Genomic DNA, 17,075 nt, shown 5'->3' with positions numbered 1-17,075 from the left:
GCTCGCGATCTACAAGGGTATGTAGATGCACTCCTATCTCTCTCGTTGCTAGATGACTCCATAGATTGATCTTGATGATGCGTAGAAAATTTTAAATTTCTGCTATGATCCCCAACAATTGACCTCCTTTACAATGAAGGCATTTATATCAATGTAAATGGGTACTTGCATTTTTCCCCTTTATGTTCAAGTACCCATTCTAAAGGTCACTGTACAACACTTACATTTATATCAGACCTTTGTAGATTTTCCTTTTCCCTATTGGTTTGTAGTTAGTACCCAGTATTATAGTCCCTTAATAAGGTGTAGGAGGGAAGTTAAAAAGTTGCGTAGGATATCGGACCAATAGGTTAAGTGAAAAATTCTTAAAGCCTAGGATGGATTTTTTTTGGAAGCCATTAGTGCATGTTCCGCTGCAAGAACTAGGACTTCCTTTTTTTTGAAATAGTGTGTCCGGTATTTGTGATTTTAGATCATGGCAATCAATCAGTCATGGATAAGATGTCTTAGTAAGTTGGTTTGTCTTTCATATGGTAGTGAGGGACGCTCTTCTGCTCCAATCAATCAGTGGTAGATCAAATACTTGCCATAAAGAATGCAGTATAATTAGAACAATCTTTATTAATTTTATCCCTTGCTCGGTTATATTTCTTATATAATTCATTTTTTACTTTGGTTGACGAGAATGATTTCTTGTGTTTTTTTTAGATGAGATCTCAAGAACTCTTCAATCTGAAATCATCTTCTTCCATTTCAGCCGACATGAAGGGAAAAACTCCCTGGTGATCCCAACATCAAGAGTTACTCATAATCTATTGGCGAGTTTGGATGCAGTCTTCACAAGAATCGACAGAGTGCTCAATGTACCCGTGGGGAAAACTACGATACCATGGGGTTGTGCATGTGGAATTTTCTTTTAAAAAAAAGGAGGATGACCTCCGGCCTCTGCATCTGGGCGATGCATATGGCCACTTTATTAATTATTCTCACAAGACCTTACAAAGAAATACAAAAGCAATACTAAAGCCACCGTCTAAGCAACAACTGTCGCTATACCTATCCAATTGATGAAGGGGTGCAGATAGTCTGGGCCTAATACCAAACATACATCGCAGCCAAACCTAAACATCTAAGGCCTGAGGTCCCAACCAGGACGCCTGCCGGGTATGGGGCACCTACCAGTCTGGCGAACTCCTCAACCAGGACGCCTGCCAGGTATGAGGCCGCCGCAACCACCTGCCATCAATCCATCTTCAGAGTTGTACTGTTGCATGTACCGTGTCAGGTCTCTCTGCCATCGACGCCACCACGACGCCCAACAACATCGTCCTCCTGCGCGAGTCCATCCTCTCACAACGAACTCCGAATCTGCACTGCGCCACACCGTCAAGATCCGTCACCATCAGTGCGTAGGATGAAGCACTATTCCACTAAAGAATTCGTCCTCTTGTCCCTCGATCACGTGTGTACCTCCAAGAATGACGCCCCCAAGGGAGGAACGACACCAAAGCGCCGCCATCATTCGATCATCCGATCTAGGGTTTCCCCCAGAGGTAGCAGAGAGTGGCCTTAAACTTCTCCACGGCGATGCCTTCAAGAAGGGAACGACGCAGATAGCGCCGCCACCGCCGGCCTTAGCAGACGCCGAAAGCAAGTTTTCACCCAGATCAGTTCGAAGGGATCCAACTCTCGTGCACGGGCCGCCGTCACCACCAGCACCACCAGGCATAACCCTGGAGCACTGGCAGATCAGTGAGCCGCCGGCACCATCGCATCAGATCGTCGGCCACGCCGGGCCGCCGCCATCCCCCACGCCGTCCGGGTCAGAGACGGAGCCGCCGACCGTGCACAGGGACCATCGCCGCCTGTACACGCCGGAGCGCCGCCGAGAACCCAGCGCCCGCCACCGCTTGCTGAGGGCCGCCGCCGCACGCCCCGAGCGGACTCCCACACACACCAGGGGAAACTGTCGTTGCCCCCAAGCCCGCGCCGGCGCACCCCGCCTCCAGCGCACCGCCAACCACCGCCGCGATCCGCCCGCGCCAGATCCAGCGAGCCGTGGGAGAAGAGATCCCGCCGCCGCCGACGTGACCGGGCTTTGCCCGGCGGCGGCGAGGAGGAGAGGTTGAGGGAGGGACGAGGACGGGGTGGCGCTAGGGTTCCCCCCGGTCGCCGCGCAGGGGCGGCACGGGAGGAGTCGGGAGTCCTTAAAAATGGGGGAGAATTTCACTTCCCCGGCCTCTGCACCAACTAGGAATGCATATGGCCATTTTTAGTATGAGTACCAAGATAAACATGGTCCTTAGAAAAAAAAAAAATGAGTATCAAGATATTTTTTGATGAGTGGTTCCACCACACACCAAACTTGATCCTCAATAAATGAAGAAAATCTTAGACTGTACAACTACATGCCCAACCACTGAGCCAAGGCTCTCTTTGTGCATGTGGAATAGGAGCCAGAAAAATATATGGAGCAAAAAGTGTGGGTGGAATAGGATGATGAGTGGGAAATAAGCGGCATATGATGGAGACGAAAATAGTTGTGTACAGGAGAAGGAAAGTTGATTCTATAAACGATGAAGTCTTTGTTATTTTCATATTAGCAACAAATAACATCTAAATGTTGCTTGAAGCTGCTCGCACAATACCTTTGAAAGCTGGTATATTTCAATAGTTTATTTTCTTAGAATTATTATCTAATTACTGTGAAGATAATGTATATATGTGCCAACAACTGAAGTTGTGGTTCATTATGGCCGCATTACAATGAGTGTCGAATGTGGGGAATACAAAAAGTACCTAACTTGATGAAGATCCGCAACCTAAGGTAAATGGTTCGGGAAACACATGGCTGCAATACATAGTTATGTAAAGATACATAATGAACATCCAGGATAAGGACGTTACTATTTCTAATTTTGTCTTTCATTTTCGCAGGAATAATTAACAATATTTTTATCACGTTTGCATTACCTTTATTGCTTGTAGTTACCACACAAACATCATCACTTCAAAAATAGCAGCCTAGACTGTGGCAACGCATGGACATGTTCAGCTAGTAAACATAGTCAATCAGAAGGAAAAATGTACGCTCTCTTAGAATATAGTATATACTATACTGCACTACCAATGATGTACCAAACCAAATACGTATGGGTGTAGGCTGATATTGTGGCTTTGGTACTAGACTAGAATCTCTATCTCTACCTTTTTATTTATTTTTTGATGCGAAAACAAAGCATTCCATTAATTGGTGGACACGACAGAATAGCCGGCCACAGCGGCACCTACATTCAAGATAGTTAGACAGTCACACAGTACGGCTAGAACATTGCATAGTGTTGTCACTTCAGATGAACACTCATGTCGAGATGAACACTCCAAAAATCTTTCGGTTACCACCGCTATGACGGAGCCGTAGGAGGTCAGTGCAGTATAGTCAGCAATCATCCTCACCTGCCCCGACCGGATCTAGATCACCACCGTCAGCCGTGGACCATAGCGACGTCGACTGATCAGGCGATCACTGTGCGTGTGAAAGTCCAGCACCTCGCCGCCGCAATCCACCTTCCAGCAGAGAGCCGGACACGTGCCAAACTATTTTCCTTTTATTTTTGCCTCATATACAAGATTTTTTTTACATTTGCTGTAATTTTATGACCATGGCAAATTTGTGTAGTTTCTCTTTTGCAAAATCATGGCATTTTTTGTGTACATGAATTTGGGTTCAGCCTATATCCTTGTTGTCGGCATTAGTTTAGTTAATGTTTTGACATGTAAACTTAGATTTTTCTTTTTGCCATGATAACTTTAATTATGTTTCCATGGCAAAACTTAACATGTGTTTTGATACGACAACTTATGGCCTGTTTCGTCATGGAAACTCAAATATACTCTTGCCATGCAATTTAAGATGTTTTTTTTACCAAGGCAGAGTAAGATGTGTTTGCACGACAAGTTTGGAGTTTTTTGACACGCCATCTAATACTTGCCATGGTAACTTTAAAATGTGTAGCCATGGCAAGTTTAGATGTTTTATGGTGTGTTTTAACATGAAACTAAAATATAGTTTTGCCCATGGCAATTTAAGATGTGTTGCCACAATAAGTTTGGAGTTTTTCACAACCCCATTTAAACACTTGCCGTGGTGACTTTAATATGTGTTGTCATGGCAAGTTGAAACGATTTTTCCCAGACGCCAATTAAAAGGCCATGGCATTTTTAGCATTTTTCCAATGGCAAATTTACTTTTCTAACTATGGCAAATTTATTTCTATGAGCATGGCATTTTTTTTGTTTGAACCATGGCAAAAAAATAATTAAGCATGGCAACTTTATTGTTTGCACCTTGCCGGATTTCTTTTTCAACATGGCTACGTTTTTTGTTTGAACCATGGTTTTTTCTACATTTTTTTGGTGTTTAGACCATGGCAAAATTATATTATGGACCATGAACATTTTATTTCTAGATCAGTTTTAACATGGTCCCTCATACCCTCTCTTTTCACATGAGATGTAAGAGTATATAATAGATCTGAGCCATTGATCTCACTAATTAGTGGTCTGATTAACTCTTACCTTTTTACCTCACATGTGAAAAGAGGGGGTAAAAGGGAGCATGTTAAAATTTGCTTATTTCTATGACCATTGCATTTTTTTTTTAAACCATGGCAAATTCATACTTCATAATATGGCAAAATAATTATGAACCATGGCAACTTTATTGTTTGCACCATGGCAGATTTATTTTTCAACCATGGCAATTAATTTCTTTTTGTTGGACCTTGGCTACTTTGTTTGTATTTTAGACCATGGAAAAATTATATTATGGACCATGGCAAATTTATTTCTATGACCATGTCATTTTTGTTTATTTGAACCATGGCAAATTCATACTTCATAACATGGCAAAAAAAATTATAAGTGTAAAACTTTTGTTAGCTAAGATTTCCGTGACATATAGAACATTTTCCATCAAATATTTCCATGGCCCATGGCAAAAACTTTAAATCTGCATGTTTCTCATTTAATACCCTCGCAATTTTTCTATTGTGTGATGTTTTTCTATTTCTTACCATAGCAAATTTATTTTATATTCCACGGAAAATTCATCCAGTATACCACGATCACAAACATGCAGATTTTTGTGATTTTTTAATCGTGCCATGGCACTTTTGTCCCTGTTTTTACTTTTTGTTGGTTGTGTGTAAGAAAAATGCAAGTAAATTTGTGTATTAAAAGATGGCAAAGTTAAGAAAATTTGATCTATCGATATGACAATGCTCAGAAATCTTTTTGTTCTATCCTATGTCCATATTTTGATTTTTTTTTCATAATATCTAGGAAAAAATTTCATGCTCAATTTTTCATGAAGTATGTTTGAACATCATGGCAAATCATGAAATTTTCTGTAATACAACTTTTATTTTTCATGGTAATTTTTTTGTCGTGTAGTTCCTAGATTATTTTCAGGGAGTGTTTTCTTGGTCCAGTGTATTTTTAGGCATTTTTGTTTTTCTCTATTTATTGAGAGAGGCAGGAGCAGTTTTTGGGCTACAACATTGCAGTTCTTGTTTTTTAAATTCTTCAAGGCAATGGTGTTTTTGGGCTGGTCCGCTGGAGGCAAGTGAGAGCACGTCGTTCATGTGGGGGGAGATCGTAGCAAATAAATTGGTCGTTCGCTCCACTCTCATGGACCGGACGAATTGTTCGATTTGGCTCCTCCCCTCACCGAACGTTCGGGCGTTATTGGGGTCCTAGTATTATATTTGGTGACGAACACTAATCCTACTTGACCGGAGGTTTAATTTTAAGCCTCCTTTTCGGAAGAAAAGAAAACACGAATCCTACTCGGAGCTCGAGGGATTGGGTGACGAACACTGATCCTACTCGGAGCTCAAAAGATTGGGTGACGAACACTAATCCTACTCGGAGCTCGAAGGATTGGGTTGTTGACGCTTGATCGAAAGCTGATCACTCTGTTTTTCCTTTTCTTTCCGAAAGGATCCATCTGCTCTGTTATCTTTCAAAATTGCCCGTGCAGAGTTGTCTTATTCTTTTGGCCCTTCGATTTCGCTTAGGATACAAGCACTGAGAAACAAAATTCAGAAAAGGGCAACTGGAACTCTCTCTCTCTCTTCTTTTTCAGTGTTCACAAGATTCTACATTTTGTTGCAGGAACGAAGAAATTCTTCAATGTGTACGTTGGTAAAAGAAAGTCTCTAAATTGACCTTTTAAAATATAAACGGGTACTTCCATTCCAAGGAGAAACCTCCGCCAAATTTAAGTTTCTGAGCAGATTGGACAGACAGACAGACCATTACAGGAGAGCACGGGACTCACTGGGCGAAATTAAATAAATACAAAATGACCACTACCAGAACTAAACAACAGCAAATCGACTGCATTATCAATCACTTCCTGAAAAATTCGCTGGTGATGGTACATTCTTTGACGAGATTGTAATCAGCAACATGGACAAGTCTTTAAGATATCTGCTACCGTAGACCAATTCATGACGATACCCTGCAGGAATGGACGCCTTCTCCTTGATCTTGCTCTTGACGGTGGCAATGGTGTCCGATCTCGTGACCTCCAGGGTTATGGTCTTGCGCCAGGGGATCTTGGCAAATATCTGCATCTCCTGTAGGAGGGACTGTTTCTCCAGCTTGTCAATGAACACTTCGGTCAGTGCATTCTTCGAAGTAAGCGCGGCTTGCAGCAGCGCAACAGCCTGCAAGAACAACGAAAATCATTGGCAAAAAAAAACCAACAAAAAGTGAATTTAGTCAATTCACAAGCTAGATTACCTCCTGCTTGCCGACAGTAATGTCCATCTCCATTACCATGTCCTTGTACCTCCCAGACCAGTACTTCATCATGGACATGGCAGTGGCCTGATAAATAAGTAGATCATCGCCTATGGCATACCTCTGTTCCTCGACAATCTCAGGATGGCTAGCTCTGGCATCGTGTCCTTCGGGCACCGGCAGTCAAGCGATCGGCACCGACCAGACATGATGTTGCTCAAAATGTTAAACGGCACAATGCTTGGATCCAGTAACATCACACTGGGGAGGCCACCTGTGAAGCAACCAGCACTGGCGAGCTCTGCAACGCTGCCATAGAGATTGCTGAAGCACCTGCCAAGATGGCAAGTGCGAGCTCCTGTGTGCTTGATCACACAGCTGATAGGGTAGGTTAAGAAACCCAGGAGCAGGTCAACGAACTCGCTGTTACATTCAGCGTACACGACCTCCTTTTCACAGGTGTCGTAGAAAACCTTGATCTTGGTTTGTGGTGAAGAACCTGCAGAATCTTGATTGGACGGTAGAACTTTCTGACTGATGCTCTGTTCCTTCATAGTACTGCCATGAGCAGCCTTGGTATCAGATTCATTTGATAGAAATGCGTCAGTGAGTATGGTATCTGAAGAAAGGAAGGCCTTTAACATGCATAAAACCTAAATCGTAACCAAGTCCATATGTTAGACAAAAGAAGGGATACTACTCCGATGGCAATAGTAATTAAATCTATCGTCTATTCGTCTTACGGTAGACCAGCCGACAGTCACTTCGAGCTCCTCAAAGCCATGGCCGATCCCATCAGAACCAAACGCCCGAGGAAGCAACTGTATGCTTCTGGTAGATGCCGGCTTGATTGTCATGTCATCACTGATCACAAACCATCGTGTGCCACGCACAAACGTCTCTTTTCTGACCACTTGCTCGTGGTCGTAGACATGCAAGACTCTAGCCATAACTAAGCAACACTTGCAGGCCGCGATAGGAGCTTTGTTGCAGTACTTGCTAGCTGACTTACAGTCCCTGGCAATGAGATTTTGTCAAGCAAATCAAGACGAATAACTGAACTCACAGTTGGATCATTTTTTTGATGAAAAATCAGACTTATAGATCATATATTTACTCTCTCCGGTTCTTTTTAGTTTGCATATAAGTTTTGTCTAAGTATCTGTACTTTAACCAAACTTATAGAAAAAATATCAATATTCACAATACTAGATTCATTATGAAATGTAATTTTATAGTATATTTATTTGCTATTGTAGATGTTGATAATTTTTCAATATAAATCTGGTCAAACTTTGCAAAGTTGACTTGACACAAATCTAATATGCAAGTAAAAAGAACCGGAGAGAGTACTTACTGAAACTCGTCGGTGTGAGCAGGCGTGAGAAGCTTGCCATGGCAGGCCTCGACCTTGAGCAGACCGCTGTTCCTGAGGAGGTCGACGCTGTTGCAGAGGTTGGAGAGGCACCCCGGAGATGGTGCGCAGGACTGGAGGGCGGAGAGAGGCAGCGTGAGGAAGGAGAGGAGGACGTCGACGAAGTCGGAGCCGGCTTCGGCGAACAGCACGCGGTTCCTCGACCTGTCCACGGCGATCTTGATCTCGATGTCGGCCATAGTTGAGGTGGAGGGAGTCCAAGGGGCCAGGCTACGTACTACGGGATGCTGGTGACCGCTTGCGGATTGGTATTTAAGCACGCACGCACGCATGGGGAACTGCGCAAGCGATTAAAGTGTGACGCCTTGGGAGCTTTGCAGAGCAGCCATGAGTAATCAAGAGTTGTCGTGGAGTCCGATGAGGCCAAGCTCAAACTGAAATTCACCCTTATTGCCACACTTTTCAGTCTAGCGTGCTAACCTTCTCTCTCGGCGCGGTCGCGGCGTTTGGACGTCGTCTCGTCTCCGAAATTTCATTACAAAATTCTTGTCTTGGATTTGTCTAAACACAGATGTATCAAATCACGTTTAATTATTAGATACATCCGTATCTAGACAAATCTAAGACAAGAATTTTGGGATGGGGGGAGTACTTTTTTGAACCGACTAGGAACAAGTCGCCTGAAAAACAATTGGGCAAAAAAATATCGACTTGCGCCAATTTTATTATGTCTCTTTTTTCTTATAATCAAAATCAACTTGCACTAATTTGGGTAAGTTGGTCTTTTTTAGAGGAGCACTCCGCAATTTGCAACTGCAAAACAATAGCCCACCAGATGCTTGAGCTTGGTCTGAGGCATAATAAAAATTGACCCGGAACTTAGTAGATACAAGACGATAACGAATATAAATGACAAAAATGAAAATAAAGAAAAACAAAAAAAAAGTTTATTAAGAAATAATGAATTTAGAATTTAGATGTATAATACTTGTGTGTGTATACATTTCACTCATTCTACATGCCGAAAATACCCATGTAGAAAAAATGACTACAAAGTAAAAAAGAAAAGCAAAAGCAAAAACGCATAAAAAACAATATGTAACGGGCTTCAAGCCCTTGAAGCCCAATAGTAAAATCAACTTCCCCTAAAGAAGGGCAAGTCAAAAATTCACCCTAAGGAACAATTGACTTACCCAAAAAAGGGCAAGTAAAAATGAGCATAAGAAGCCATATAACAACACAAGGAAAAAACTAGCATGAATTTATTAGTCCTTCTCGTATATGGGTCAAGTTTTGACTATAAATTACCCCTCCAAAAAAGTTTTGACTATAAATTTAAGTAATAATACATGTGTTTTATATATATAAAGCAATACTATTAGAAAGTTCTTTCGAATAAGAATCTAACAATATATTTTTTGGGACATATAACTTATATTTTGATAGCTAAATATAGTCAAAATTTGATCCAAGATATAAGAGCATCTACAAACGGACCCCCTACCCGCCTCAAACGCCCAGACGGGCTGCCCGGTAAGTGTCCGGACAAAAGAAGCCACCAAATCAGGCGGCACATTTCTAGCCCAAACGCCCGGACTAAGTGACACTCCCAATATCTGGGGTGGATATGAGGACGCTCCAGCACGCTCGAACGCACCCGCCACGCAGGATCTGTCAAGGCGGACCCATCCCAAATCCTCTATTGTGTTCTAACCCTTGAATCTATAAATTTCTTGTGGTAAGCCTCCTAGTCAATGTTAAAAAGAAATTGATAATTTCCTGATTAAACATCATTTGGATATGACCATGCAAAAACAATAGAAGGTAATGCTACTGCCATTAGATATTTGCAAGTAAATCTTGAAAATACTGCTAATGATGTTTTACTGATCCCCGTTATAATCCTTGAAACAATCAAGAAGCAAAGCGTGACGTAGGCCTTTTGCCCATTAGAAGGGGTCTAAACCTGGATATCTCTGTGGTCTCACAAGTCCTTGACAAAGTCCACTCTTGTTGCCTTGTCGGACAATGTGATACACCATCGACAGTAGCCGAAGAAAGGCGAGCAGAGAGCTCAAGGAGGAGCCCTTGGACTGTTGGATGCCCTGGATGAATTTGGCATCGGTGTTGGAAGGCGACGACCTAAGAGCTGGAAAGAGCAAAATAATCATTTCCAGCTTCATGGGGCATAAGTGGGCAATTAGTAAGATTAACTGGTTGTGGTTTCACGATGTTATGAAAATAAAGGGTCGGATGCTTGCATTTTTAATGGGATTGCCAAATGTTTTTCTTGTCCCTTAGATGACATTTTCTTTAAGAAAAGGACAATGTGAACCATTCATTTCAACAACTACTTTTAAATGTCGGGTACATATAAATAATATAAACAGAATGTGATGCCATAAGATTATTACAAAGTCATGAATCACACAAAAGATGCTCGCTAACTGCATTAGCAATGCATAATTTGCAGAAAACACATACGCCAAGGGATGTTTCATATAACAAAGCCGCCGTTCGAGATTCATATAACAAAGCAGTGCATCTGCAGAGTTTACGTGCATAACTTGCAGAGCTTCATTGCATATACACCAGTCACCAGACCAGACCATATGTCACACTGACTAACATCATCGTCCTCCCGAGAGGCCCGAGATCGTGCCGATGCTCGTGCTCTCGAGCTGCGGGTATGGCATGGATCCTGCTTTGCCTTGCATCCAAGGCGGCATGCTGAAGCCCAAATGTGTTGGTGCCAACTCCGGCAGTGGCACGTCATTATCAAGGTACTGGAGCACCTTTCGCATGCTGGGCCTTGAAGCAGGGAAAGGATGCAAGCATAGGAGACCTAGTTTTAACACAAGACAGACCTCATCTTTGACTGTGCCGCAGTCGCCTTGTAACCTCTTGTCCGCCGTCTCCATGAGCGACCCATTGTGCCAATGTTGAAGAACCCAGTTGACCAGCATGAGCCGGTTGCCTTGCGCGTCTTGCTTGATGGGCCTTTGCGCGCAAACAACTTCGAGAAGGAATGCGCCGAAGGCAAAGACGTCTGTAAGAGGGGACGCTGTACCAGTTTGTGTCAGCTCAGGTGCTAGGTACCCCACCGTTCCAACCACATGTGTTGTCTGCGGGTTCGTACCGTGGTCATATAATCTTGCGAGACCGAAGTCGCCTAGCCGTGCATTCATCTCACTGTCCAGGAGCACATTGCTCGCCTTGATGTCCCGATGGACGACAACTTTCTCCCACTTCTCGTGCAAGTAGAGCAAGCCACATGCAACACCTTTGATGATCGCATCTGGTCCCAGCCCAAAGTGGGTCGCTTGCCCTCTTCATCACAGTACAGATACCTATCAAGGCTGCTATTTGGCATGTAGTCATACACCAACAGGAGTTCATGGTTTCTTCGACAATAGCCGAGTAGCTGCACGAGGTTACGGTGCCGAAGGCGGCCAATGCTTACAACTTCGGAGACGAACTCCTTCATGCCCTGCCTCAGTTCATGGGACAACTTCTTTACGGCAACATCTAGTTTGGATGTCGGGAGAACTCCTTTGTACACCTTCCCGAACCCTCCTGTACCAAGCAGGTGCTTGTTCTTGAACCCCTCTGTTGCAAGGAACAGATCTTTATAGGAGAACCGATGTGGTCCGAACTCGGCTTCCCAATCCTCGCGCAGCTCGGTGTACCTTAGTCGCCTCCGTATGATCAGAACGATGGCAGTTCCCATAGCAAGCACCAGTGCTGCAGTAGCTATTGGAAGGACGATCTTCAAGACTCTGGACTGGGTATTCTTCAGAACAAGTTGAGGTAGCTTTGGCAATCTGGCGGTGTCAATGACCGGAGCGGGGCCATCCATGCTGAGACTCCACCCAAGCACGATGTATTGTGTGCTGATCGGGCCAGTCGAAGACGAGAAACCAACATAAGCTGGATCCACAAGTACTTGTGATAGATCATAGGTGGCCGAGACCAATGGTTTGGCTGGTTTGACCACTACTCTCAGTGGAGCAATGGTCACACTAATCTGTGTGGCCCCTTCATCATAGTCCACCCATACCTGCATAGCTTCACCGCTATTTAGGCTCAAGTTGCTGAAGATGCCCATATCATCATAGAAGCCAGCAGGGCGCGATTGCACGGAGCGGACACTGTTGATGTCGATACCGACTTGATTGTCGTTGATGTCCTTCAGCTCAGTGTTTTGGAAGGTGTCGATCTCGACTGCAAATATATGGTTGCTGGAGTTACCATTGTTCTTGTCATTGAGGAGGCCCAGGAACTGGTTTGCAAGCACATTGGAGAAATGGTTCCTCGGGGAGATGAAGAAGGCCATTCCGTCAACACTTGTCTCATGATAGACAGAGCTGATGCCGAACACGAAAGACGCAGAGAAGGATCGCACTCTACCATTGGACGACTTGCGGAAACGCAGGGGGGTTGGGTGGAATTCATGGCCGTAGAGGTTAACCGTGCCGTTGGTCACCTTGAGGAGTCCGTCTGCTGTGACCACGGCGGCGCCGTCCAGGATGAGGTTTGTCCCAGTGAAGCCGGAGTAGACAAATTGATCTTCGACTCCCCTGCTACATAGGGGTGCAAGGCCCAAGCTAAGGAAGAGGAGGGCATGTAGAAGGAATGACACACCTTTCATCTCTGGCTTGTCCGCAGCAAAATCAGCAGAGGAGATGCAAGAAAAGGTGCTCGGTAGACCTCCAAGCGGTGGATAAATTTGGCTTCAAATTAGTGGCTAACTGGCAGCGTATTATCTACTCGCCATCTAGGGTGAGGTTTGTGGATATGCCTGCCGAAGACTTGTCAACGACTTCTTCTGAAGTAGCAGGTCACATTCAGTGTGTCATTCCAAATAACTTCTAGTTTGAACAGTCAAGTTCCCTCCAACTCAGGTAATGGCTACTGGGCATAAATCTTCTGGTCCCGGTAGACAAGTATCTTCATAATACCAAGGGCCACATAATTTCGTCTAAAATTATTTTCCATACATCAGCCATTATGCTGCTTTTGCAACGTCCGGGCATTGTTGCTCCGTGCATCACCATCTAATTTGACTGACGCTCATTCTGGGTCAAGAGATTGGACAATTGGGTGCACAATTGAAGAGGGCGTGCCCGTCATGTAGGCGCCCATCAACAAATGTCGTTTCTGTTGTCACTATCGTTGAATGGCACTCATGCCTAGACTAAGATAACATGCTTGTGGGAAGATAGGACTGGCATGACTTGCAGGGCGTTTGTAACAGGCTGCCTAATAACTCCATTGCAAACTAGGAGCTTCCCAGTACATCTTCGCTGCGCGCTGCTCATCGATAACCACCGCCTTTCCACCATGAAGCCTCTGCCCTGGCTCGTACTGCTCCTCTTCCTTGGCCTTAACCAACAAATAGTTGTTACTGGTACTGGTGACCAGTTCATCTACTCTGGCTTCGCCGACACCAATCTGGTTCTCGACGGCGCGGCCATGGTCACGGCACATGGCGTGCTGGACCTAACCAATGGCTCTGTCAGGCTCAAAGGCCACGCGATCCACCCAGCTCCATTACGCTTCCACAAGTTCTCCAATAGCAGCAATCTGCAATCCTTCTCCGTTTCCTTTGTGTTTGGCATCATCTCCCCACACCCAAGCAATGGCTTCACCTTCTTCATCTCACCAAGCAAGAACTTCTCAGACGCCCTCCCGACGCAGTACATGGGCCTCCTTAGCGACCAGAACAACGGCATGGCAACGAATCATATCTTTGCGATTGAGCTCGACACAATCCAAAACAGTGAGTTCCAGGACATGAACGACAACCACGTCGGCGTCGACATCAACAGTCTTCACTCTGTTCAGCCAGACTCCGCTGGCTTCTATGATGATAAGCATGGTACGTTTAACAACTTGACCCTTGTTAGTGGTGATCCTATGCAAGTTTGGGTGGACTACGACCAAGAGGCCACACAGATCAATGTGACCATGGCCCCGCTAAACCTTGCCAAACCAGCCAGGGCGCTAATATCGACCAAGCACGACCTATCAACAGTCCTCACAGAATCAGCATATATGTTGGATTCTCGTCAGCAGCAGGCAAGGCCAACGCGAGACATTATGTTCTCGGGTGGAGCTTTGCCGTGGATAGTCCGGCCGCAGCAATTGATATCGCCAGGCTGCCCAAGATGCCTCGTCTTGGTGGCTCCAAAGATCTGTCCAAGTTTCTAGAGATAATTCTGCCGATAGCAGCGGCGGCAGCAGGAGCGCTAATCCTCGTGGTTTTTCTGCTCGTGAGAAGGCATCTGAGGTATGCAGAGCTGAGAGAAGATTGGGAGGTGGAGTTTGGGCCACATCGCTTCTCATACAAAGATTTATTTCTTGCCACCCAAGGATTCAAGGACAAGTACCTGTTAGGAAGTGGAGGATTTGGAAGGGTATACAAAGGATTGCTTCCGGTGTCTGCAACGGAAATAGCCGTGAAGAGAGTGTGGCATGATTCGAATCAAGGGATGAAGGAATTCATAACAGAAGTTGTTAGCATTGGCCGCCTCCAACACCGCAATCTTGTGCCCTTAACAGGCTACTGCCGGCGAAACGGTGAACTCCTTCTGGTGTATGAATTCATGTCAAATGGAAGCCTTGACAGGTACTTGTTCAGTGAAGAGGGCAAGCCCACCTTGAGCTGGGCTCAAAGGTTTGGGATAATCAAAGATATCGCATCAGCCTTATGCTACCTCCATGAGGAGTGCGAAAAGGTTGTCATCCATCGAGACATCAAAGCAAGCAACGTGCTCCTCGACGATGAGATGAATGGGCGATTAGGTGACTTTGGACTGGCAAGACTGTATGATCATGGTGTCGACCCACAGACGACTCACCTGGTTGGCACCATAGGGTACTTAGCCCCAGAGCTAGCAAGCACAGGGAAGGCAAGCCCTCTCACCGATGTATTTTCTTTCGGCGTGTTCATTCTCGAGGTCACATGTGGGCAAAGGCCTATTAGGCCAAACGAAGAAGAGAACCAGGTCATGTTGGTCGACTGGGTGCTCCAGCATTGGCAAAAAGGATCACCTAGTGATACAGTAGATGGCAGGCTGCATGGCAACTATGTAGATCAAGAGGCATGTTTGGTGCTGAAATTAGGATTGATATGCTCTCACCCATCCATGGACGCAAGGCCCAGCATGCGTCAAGTTATGCAATATCTTAATGGTGACATGCCACTCCCGGAGCTAATGATACCAGCTCACATGAGCTTCCGAACTCTGGCCTTGATGCAGAACGAAGGGTTCGATCCCTATGTCAGGTCCTCGTATCCTTCATCGATGGTAAGCTATGGGTCAATACCTTCCTTCTCAGGAGAAAGATGATATGCACATACTGTCTATTATCTTTTTCATATCAGCGCTTATTTAATTTTGGTTTGACATGTATATTGGGTATCCTGATATATGATTAGGGAGTGGACTGATCAGACTGTGAGTGCAATGCATTAAGAATCTGAATAATGAATATGGAAGTTGATCTTTATTTTCCACAGGGCCAGCCCACTTACCCGTCATGGTTATTTCCCACTAGAGAATGAGATAGAACTAGGAGGTCCCCAACCTGGCCGGGGTCTGCGTTGTCACTTGATATGCACACAAAGGACTGTGGGGTTCATGAACAAATAAACGACCAGGGCATGTTTATGTGCCCACAATGTTATAGAAAAATAAGCATTCACTCTCTCCTATTAGTATAAACAATGTAAGACAAAAGATGCTACTATTCTCTGAAGAAGGGGGAGTTCTTTCATAAGGTTTCTCCATCCATTATATCTCAGATTGACTACTACAATCATCTGTATGACTGAACCAGAATTTATCACAGTAATATGGCGAGAGATAATATGTAAGTCTCTAATTAGATTTTTCTTCATCCACCTGTATTTTCAAGATTATTAGTAATGATATTAGGCCTCAAAATCATGCTGTTTTGCGTACGTGTTTCCTCAGGAATTTTTCTTCCACATATCTAATCAACTGCAATATTTGGAATCAAACAAGCGAGGAACTAACTTCAGTTAAGAAGATTTAACATGGTTGGGAGGCCCATCTCACCAGTGTTTGGCTCCTACAGTAATCCCCATACTAAAAAAACATATATCGCCATAACTACACAGATTTAAGTACAACACAACACAATTCCAATCAAATGATTTGAATTTCAGTTTAGTTTCGGCACATTCAAACCCACAGGACACAGCAGATTGCCCTTTGGCCCCAATCCCAGACCAGCAAAAGACCTATGAGCTATTTCACCGATCCAAGAGCACCCACGAAATCCTAATCCCGTAACTGAGCTACTAACTTCGATACCGCCGAAAACATCGCCAGTATAGCGTTTACTCGGATTCAAGAACAATTGGAGGAAATTAACGAGAGGATCATAGCCGACTCACACTGGAAAACACACGAAAAAATAGGATAGGTACGATTCCGATCCCGCTATCTCCTCTCGGTTGGTCTTACCAAGAGAGGAAATCGTCACGGAGATTGACCTGACGCCTTCCTCACGGGGAGGACCGGCGGCGGCGGCGGCGGCGGCGGAGAAACGCGGCGGCGATGGAGCTTGCTAGGAAATGCAGCGGTTAGTTTGGGGGGTTGCTCGTGCTTCAAGATTCGTGCGGTGCTACCCTGAGATCTCACTGTCCAGAGGGGTATGGGCTTGACGGCCTGTTTGGTTAGGGTTTTTTTTTTCGAGACAAGCCTGTTTGGTTAGTGGGCCGGCCCAGGTAGCCATGTACCCCTCGTCCCGCACGATCGCAGTGCATCTGGCCTCGTTCACTTCGATCGCTGTTGACCGGTCCACCTTTGACTGGTCAACCATTGACTTTAAAAAAAGAAAAAAAATCGTGAATTTA

The 17,075-nt window shown here is 44.8% G+C and overlaps 3 pseudogenes; 1 reads left to right on the top strand and 2 right to left on the bottom strand.

Annotated features, from left to right (window-relative positions):
* Positions 1 to 6,414: 6,414 nt before the first annotated feature.
* Positions 6,415 to 8,516, bottom strand: LOC119310362 (annotated as a pseudogene).
* Positions 8,517 to 10,568: 2,052 nt separating this feature from the next.
* Positions 10,569 to 13,152, bottom strand: LOC119312252 (annotated as a pseudogene).
* A 279-nt stretch (positions 13,153 to 13,431) lies between these two features.
* Positions 13,432 to 16,535, top strand: LOC119312253 (annotated as a pseudogene).
* Positions 16,536 to 17,075: the final 540 nt, after the last annotated feature.

Source organism: Triticum dicoccoides, chromosome 5B (genome assembly GCF_002162155.2).
Source record: "Triticum dicoccoides isolate Atlit2015 ecotype Zavitan chromosome 5B, WEW_v2.0, whole genome shotgun sequence".
Classification (NCBI taxonomy): Eukaryota; Viridiplantae; Streptophyta; class Magnoliopsida; order Poales; family Poaceae; genus Triticum; species Triticum dicoccoides.
The sequence above is the reverse complement of the archived record's forward strand: the minus strand, read 5'-3'. Positions and strand labels throughout refer to the sequence as shown.